Genomic DNA, 9,096 nt, shown 5'->3' on the forward strand with positions numbered 1-9,096 from the left:
TGTTTGGCCCTCGGAGTGTACGTATGTATAAAATGCTTGAAGCATGCCTTCCGTCTATCACAACATGATCGATTTGGTTTCTCGTTTTTCGATGTGGAGACAGCCATGTAGCTTGGTGGATGTTCTTATGCTGGAACATAGTACTACATATTACCATGTTTCGGGCCCCGGCGAAGTCGATCAGCCTCAGTCCGTTATCGGATGTTTCGTCGTGGAGGCTGAATTTTCCGACAGTGGCGCCAAAGATCCCTTCCTTGCCCACCTTGGCATTAAAATCGCCAAGCAAGATTTTGACATCGTGTCGGGGGCAGCGCTCATATGTACGTTCCAAGCGCTCATAGAAGAGATCCTTGGACGCCTCATCCTTCTCTTCCGTCGGGGCATGGGCGCAGATGAGCGAGATGTTGAAGAATCTAGCTTTGATGCGGATTGTGGCTAGACGTTCGTCCACCGGGGTGAACGCCAGTACTCGGCGACGGAGTCTCTCTCCTACCACGAATCCAACACCGAATTTGCGCTCCTTTACGTGGCAACTGTAGTAGACGTCGCAAGGCTTCACGCTTATTTTTCCTTGCCCCGTCCATCGCATTTCTTGGATGGCGGTGATGTCAGCCGGGCAGAGGCACCTTCCCCCTTAAGGGTCCGGATATTCCAGGTGCATACCCTTAAAACATAGTCCTTTATACGTTTGCCGTGGTCGTCATCAGAAAAAGGGGGTCTCATCCGAGGCTTTTTAGATTTTTTCATTGGGCGGGGTTTTAACGTGGCGGGACCCAAACCCAGCGCACGCGAAGTTTTACGCCTTCTCACTTTAGCTCGCTCCCAAACGGGTGTTTTGTTGCTACCCAGAGGATACGTGGATATAAATATCCGGACATTGTGAGCTGCGATTTGAACCGTACGCACAAGAATCGCTTCTGGCCACTCCCAGGTGAATGGCAGTCAGAAGTTTTTCACTTCTGCGCACGGAACCATCCTCCTTCAAGAGAAATATACCTGCCAAAAATTTACACGATAGATGGCTCCAGAGCCGAGTTATTTCAATCTCTGTATAAGCCAATGAATGCCTGCTTTGGTTTCACCATCTACTATCTATATATAAATACGCTAACGGAATTCCCATACAAATCTATTCCTCCCTACTGCTCCTATGAATTATAAAATTATTTAACGGAAAAGATAGCACTCCACCTAATACTATTAGTGACGTGGACGATCAAGAGGTGCTCACGGACCTAAAAAGCACCACAAAGAAAGTGATAGTGCATGAAAAAATTAGGTGGTCGAATTACGACAACGGGGCGACAGCAGTAATAGTAAATATGTAAATAGGTGCGTAAAGTGGCTGTTTGACAGAAAAAAAGAATTTGTTTGTCTACTGAAGTGTGTTTATTGTTCAATTCATGGTACAGCTTCAGTTGTTGTAGGCTTAATTTAACGTAACTTATCATTGTAATCTCTTCAATATATTCCAAATTTAAAAAAACACACCCCCGACAAAATGACGCAGTCACCCGGTTTGGGCAATTTATTTTATTTTTCTGAAATAAATGTCAATTGTTTCTCTAGAAATGTATAGCTTATTGTCTAACAAAAATAAACCCAAATTTCAAAAAAATCTAAACGGTGTAACGCATTTTCTTTTATATAAAATAAAATACGAACATTCGTTATATGGAAGAAAGTGAAAAAATGTTTACCCACAAAATTTCTGCGAATTCTGGATTTATTTTTATGGTTTCTGTCAGACAATGAGCTATACTTTTATCAAAATATAATTAAAATTAATTTGAAGAATAATAAAATAAAATAAATAGCTCAAGCTGGACAACCGTATCACTTTGTCGCGAGTTGGATATTAAAAGATGAAGGCAATAACGATAAAAAATTAATACAGTAGATAGATCAGTTTATATTAATGAAAATAAATCACATAAAATGAGATGACTAGAATTGTTCAATAGAGATATATTACCCGCCGGTGATAAAAAAAAATGCAATCACCATAACGCTCATCACTAATATTGCCATTCACAATCTCGTTGCCATTTAAAATGGCAATTCACAATTTCATTTTGAAATATAGTTATGTCCTGCTTGAAAATTTCGCTTGCGTTCTCCTTTTATTTCTCGCAAGCGAGATGAAATTTTGTTGACTGGGCATTTAAAAGCATACTTTTTTCACGACATTCCAAACGCATTCATATTTTAAAACATCTGGAATCCCCCACACCATTTTATTATTTTAAATAAACATTAACTCTTTCTAAATTTTTATTTTTTCTTTTTTGAAAATTAATAGTTCCAAACTACCTTACCATGCTTATTGTGCCATGGCAGTACTAATGTTTTCAGTCCATCGGATGACGAAATTCAATTTTTTTTTAAATAAGCGTACATCAAACTGGCTGGCACACTTTATCTTATTTCACTATGCAGATAAGCTATGTGAAAAAATTTTGGAAATTGCAGTTTAAAATGTGTCCAAATTTCCAAATGGGTGTAGAGTAGACGTTTCTAACGTCATTTGGACGTTTTTTGTATCCTGTTGACGTTCGGACGTTTTTTGTGTAAAAAATCACGTTTTTTAACTTCCCAGTAATTTTTCTCCGTTACCAAATCTTTTAAGTAGAACTGATTTTGAATTATTTTCTTAATAAATCTTTACAAGCTTTGTTTTTTGCTGCAGCTTCTTCAAAATCTATTTATTCTTTGAACACAGATGACTTAAATATGATGCAAATATTTTGTTGGATTCTTGGACTAAGGTCGAGGCCACGCAATGAGCGGCAAAGCGGCAAACAGTTGAGCGGCGCCATACAAAAATGCCGCTCAGATGCTCAGAAATTCCGCTCAGAGCATGGCCACATTAAAAGCGTATCATATGTTTTAATTAAGCTGCTCAGCCGTTCATCTAGCGAAACGTTGGTGTCCTTGTCGTGGGGCTAGATCTTAAGTGGTGACATGGGGGCCCTTAGGGGTTTCCATGTCGGCATGAACTAGCAGGGATGCTCCGCATGGGAACCTGCGTAGGACATGTGCTTACGCAGTTTCCGATGTGGAGATTACCGTACAAACGAGCCCAGGGGGGTTCCGCATTGCGGGGCTACGGGTGTCACAATCCCGGGTACCCTAGTCAAAGGCTACCAATCCTGAGTCGGTCAGAGGCTCAATTGGTAGAAGAGTCTACGGCTTTCTGAAGTCATACCTGAGACTTCAAAAGAGGAACCGCGGGCGAACAGATGCCCCTGGAGTGTGTTCGCTGGCTAGATAAGCAAAGGCAGTGAGACGAACAAGGTCGAAAGACAGGCCAGATGCACATGTAAAATCATATAGCTGGGAAGTTCTGCAAGGAAGAATGTGGCTCATCAAGCTGCTTGAGTAGGTGTAGAAAACCTGAAAAGTAGCAATTCCATGCCTATTGTACACCCGGGCTGGAATTTGTTACCCAGTAAGGCTAGTAGGACCTGCGAGGGTAGCGAGACGAGCAGAATGAATCAGGTGAGTCAAGTGACTTGAAAGGGTTAAAAGTCGATTTTCACTCCGGATAGGGACACCGGGGTGAGATTAGATTAGTAAGTCTTGTGAGAGGAGCGAGACGAGCTGGATGATAATGCTGAAAGCTGTTGAACTGTGGAAAATGTGGAGAAAAGGTGGAAAACACGGTGTAAATATTTGAGGTAAACCGTGGATTGGTGAATATGTGATAAAAGCAGACCTTCTTAGTTGTACGATTGAGCATGTGTATTCTGGTATGTTTAGTAGGTTGCGTGACTCTAGCTGGTCAAGCAAGTCTAGCTGGTGAGTACTACTCCAGTCTGTTCACTGAGGTATGGCCCTTCGGGGAGTATCGCGGGGGCTGTGGTTTAATACCAAAGGCGGTAGAACTCAAAAAGGGTTTGATGTGCAGTTGCATTGCAACCGGGTGCCGGGACCCAAAGAACGGCAGAGACTTTAGGTAGGTTTCGGCCTCACCAAGGTAGTTAGTGTGTCCTCCCACACTGCCTTTGGAACTGAAATGCTTGCATTTCAGGGCAATGATTAAGGCAAAAATTAATCCGTTGTGCCAAATGCGGATACCGTGATTAAAGCTTTTGGCAGGTAATCACGTAAAGCCTATATGCATCTGCTTAGCCGTTCGCCGCTTTGCCGCTCATTGCGTGGCCTCGGCCTAAGGATCCCCTGTTCAAAGTCTGGTTTTGTAAACACTTGAGGTTATGAGGCTTATGTGCTGGTTTTGCTTACGCGTAAAAGCACATTTAGCTCTAAATGCTACTCTAAATGTACATTTATCCATACAAAATTCGTCACCTAAATGCAACTCCATTTTTGCATTAAGAATCTTAATGCTAAAGGCAACACTGTGATCTTCCAAAACTTCCACGATTCGAACATGGTTTAATGAGAAAAAGTGGCATCATTGCATTTTCGAGTATACAGTGGCTAGCTGCGTTTCAGTGATCGCCGATCGAGATTTCATTTATTATTTTACATTATTTGGATAAAGAAAAGTTAAGAAAATTCAATATCGATGTGATGCTGATAGAAATCTGGATCAATTTGTGATCAATTCTGTTTGTTTTGTTTCCTAATTAAGTGAGGAAATTTTAATTGACAGCACCGACAAATGAATAAAATGAGGAAATTTTAATTGACAGCACCGACAAATGAATATATACATAAACAAATGGTCGGTCATGGTTAAAACAATTCAAATTTTTGTATCGAAGTTTTGGTTTAAAATTTATTTTTTCCTTTTCAGTAGGGTTTTTGCACATTATCTTCTACGTGAGAATTGATCGTAATAGATACGGATCTGAATAAGCGACTGGAACACGGCTCTTTGTCAAAAGCATTCGATTTCGAACTCGCGTAAATGTACATTTGCTAAATGCGATAGCATGAACGCTCTTCGAAAACATATGTTCGAAAGTGCTAAATGTTGCATTTTAAATGCAGCAAAAACGCTGCATTATTACAATGTTTGCAATTGCACATTAAAATCCAAATCAGGAAGAGCTGATCAATTGCAACACGCACGCTCGCAAAAGCACCAAACAAGCTGTAGCAGCATAAAAGGTCAGAAAACTAGGCGACTTTTTTAAGACTTCATTGAAATTGTAATGAACGAAAAAGGGCTGAAATATTTTCGACAACCGACCACGTTAACAAATGTCTACAAGAAAAAAAAAATGATTCAAAGTCAACGCGATCCTTTAACAACTTAAAACTTGCAAGTTATTACCTTGAAATTTAATAATGGTCTATCAAACTGCATACTCAAAAAAATTCTTCAAAAGCTGAAAATCCAGCTCAAACTTTGCAGATTTTTTATAATTTTTGCACAAAGTTTGAAATGTGGATTTATGTTTTGTTTGTTATGGAAAAATAGTAAACATTAAATAAACAAAAAAAAACAGCCACAATCGGTCAAAATGTTTATGACTAATGCAGCGTTTTTACTGCATTTAAAATGCAACATTTAGCACTTTCGAACATGTTTTCGAAGAGCGTTCATGCTATCGCATTTAGCAAATGTACATTTACGCGAGCTCGAAATCGTATGCTTTTCACCAACAGCCGTGTTCTAGTCGCTTATTCAGATCCGTATCTATCACGATTAATTCCCCCAGAGAAGATAATATTCAAAAAACCCTACTGAAAAGGGAAAAAGAAATTTTAAACAAAAAATTCAATACAGAAACTTGAATTGTTTTAACCATAACCGAAAATTTGTGTGTGTATATTTTCATTTGTCGGTGCTGTCAATTGAAATTTCCTCAATTAAATAGGAAAAAACAAAGAGAGTTGATCACAAATTGAGCCAGATTTCCATCAGTATCACATCGATGTTGAATTTGCGCAACTTTTCTTTTTCCAAATAATGTAAAATAATAAATGAAAACTCGATTGGCGATCACTGAAACGCAGGTAGCAACTGTATACGCGAAAAAGCAATGTTGCCGCTTTTTATCTTTAAACCCTGTTCGAATCGTGGAAATTTCTGAAGATCACAGGGTTGATTTTAGCATTTAGACTCTTAATGCAGAAATGGAGTTGCATTTAGGTGACAAATTTTGGATAGATAAATGTACATTTAGAGCTAAATGCGTTAAATATGCTTTTACGCGTAAGCAAAAACAGCCCATTAATCAGCTGATCACAAGTTTATGTATAAAATGACTTTTAAATTAACGATCTCAAACCAGTTTACAGGGAATTTTAAATGTGCTCTGTCGAAATGACATTTTAATATACCTTACATACATACTTATGTACCTTTGTATACAATAAAAGTTTAATAAGAACAATTCTGTGTGCATACATTTGAAAAAGACGTTTTTGGGTAGGAAATTACGTTTTTTTCAGACTTAAGCCCAAAATACAATAGCGCAGTGGCACTGGCAGTGACAGTTTTTAAAATCAGCTGTTACTGCTAATATTGGCAGTCACTGCCGTAGCAAACACAATACGGCGATATCAGTGACTGCTTTTTGTGACATTCGCTTTTGTTTGTTTACATTGTTGTTGTTGCCTTTTAGGCTCCAGTGACATCAACAGATGTTGGCTGCGTTTCATTTATGTCAAATTCAACATGCGAAGTTTGCTGCGATGAAGGCAGTGGCAGTGAATTTAGAATTTGGGCTAAACTGAGCAGTACTGCTAGCTGCCACTGCTGTATTGTGAGTCGCTTCATTAGACACCACAATTTCTAAAAAAACAGCTGATTTCGAAAAACTGCCTCTGCCACTGCCACTGCGTTATTGTATTTTGGGCTTAGGAGAGACGTTTTCCCATGCCAAAGAGTTGGCAACACTGGCTGTAGAGCTGGTTTATGCTGTAGATCTGTAAAGCTTGGTATACGGTTCAATTTGTATTCTTATGGACGCTCACACACATCTGCCAAAACTTGCCGTTCACATGCGAATGCTTTGCGTACGCACACAGTTGAGTGTGAGCTCGATAAAAGGCATATTATGGATTTTAAATTAGTTTTTATTCTATAATTCTGAAAGATATTTTAATTCTCTATCTTTTCATGTCTCAACTATAGCAAAAGTTGAGTAAAAACGAAGATATTGGTCAAAATAAAAAGCTCACTCTCACGCTCGCATTGAACTGCATATCAGGCTTTAAGAGGAAATGAATTCGTATGCGCTGTAGAGCTGTTGAACAAATTATAAAATTTCACAAATATTAAATTTTTCAAAATTTATTCGTCTTTATTTTCACTCTTTAATCTGAGTACTGACTATGTGGCGATTATTTATTGAGTTACTGAGTCATATTTTTTTTAGAATTGAGTCTGAGCCATGAACCAATTGGAACAGATCTGGCACCGGTTGATGAGCAGCCATTTGCAATAGCATTTGAGAAAAAAGTGTGTGACACTCGTAATTTGGAAGTTTGCTATTTCTGTTTTGGTTTTTACATCTCTTTCCTTATGTGTATTTTGGCGGCGGTTCATTTTAGTGATTTTCAAACGATTCTCAATAAATTTTTTGTTCAAATATAATTAAATATAATGAAATGCGCGGTAATCGGTTGCACAAACAAGTACAAAGGTAATAAATTGGTTAGCACAAACATGCGCTCAAAAATTGCTATAATATTTTTATTTATGCTTTGTCTTCAGATTCTTTGCTTACTTTTTGTTCATTTCAAAGAAAATAACATGGCGCCGAAATTACAAACGTCAGCCAGAAAATTACTTATTTCTTCTGCTTCATCTTGTCAGATCTTGTGTATTTGGATCATGTGCCAGTGCTGCCGCTGTCACTTCAATTGAAGTTTTGCACTTCACTTTGGAAGCCCTCACTTCGTCTCTTCATTTTACTTTGTTTTACTTCACTTTCGCAAATTAGATATAGCTTCAAAATAAATAAAAATTTCTTTAAAATAAATGATTTATTTAACGAAAATCAACAACCTTTTGCTAAAACTCTTGTTAAGTAGTAAGTATGACAAAGCAACTTTCCGCAGAAAGCTACTAAAAAGACGCCTAATAAATTAAATCTCCGATCTGCCATCGGTTATTTGGATAAAGTTATTTCGGTTTTCATTTTCACATGTATAGTTGTAAAGCGCATATAAATGAATGGGCGGATATTTATTTAGTAAATATTTTATGAAAATAACAACTTTATTTTAATGCATCTTCATTTTCGCACCAAAAAGGAAACATTTAGTGAATCTTGTGATCACAATATAACCAGTAAACAACCTTGGGTGAATTTGGCGACTGCCTTCCTCGGGGATGAATATGGCAGGGATAAAATTATTGGTACACTCGCTTTCTAAGCACGCAGGGTTGCTTTTGAGAAACAAAAAATAATTAACTCCAAACACTTTCAAAAAGTATAGTATAAAACGAAATTTATTGAATAATTCCACATAAAATGGTATACATAAATGACTCATTTTTTAAACGATTTAATTAAAACGCATTTCATAACCGTATTTGCGCAAAACGCCTGTGCCAATTGATAGAAAAGTACTCCGGATTGCAAATTTTTGACAACTATGAGGTAAATGAAAATTTAAAAAAAAAAGTGAAAAGTTTTACAGCAAGAATTACACCATGGAACTTTTGTACTAATTGAAATGAAATTACTATCTTAACTCTCGGAACGCCGCCACTGAGGGCCTTTGCCAACTGATACAAAAGAGAAAACTTGGAAAAATCAAACAAAAATTTTGAGATTTCGCGTTAGGAATACTGATTTGCTTGACCTTGGTTTGTCGGTCCAAGCAGGAATCTTTATTTACGGTTGATGTATAGCTCGTTTCCAATGGATGGTGGCAAGAAAGTGGCTGACTTACTTGTAATGATTTTGTATTACCGGCTTATGGTGACTCAATTGCTGTCAAATGAATAGTCCAGATTTGATGCTCACAACTTCTTTATTCTATGCAACAACATGGCTGGGGATTTGCCGGAAGAAATGTGACGGCACCTTTTGCCTCTATTAATTTCCACTGAGGTGTGAGTATCGACTCCTCGAATAACGTCAGCTTTTAATACAAGTTTTTAATCCACTTTAATTACTTGGTTGTAATTCCGTTCTTGCGAGGGCTGATGAGTGTGGTTCGCTC

Source organism: Rhagoletis zephyria, unplaced genomic scaffold (genome assembly GCF_001687245.7).
Source record: "Rhagoletis zephyria isolate East Lansing unplaced genomic scaffold, Rhagoletis_zephyria_1.1 Rzeph_scaffold_00274, whole genome shotgun sequence".
NCBI lineage: Eukaryota > Metazoa > Arthropoda > Insecta > Diptera > Tephritidae > Rhagoletis > Rhagoletis zephyria.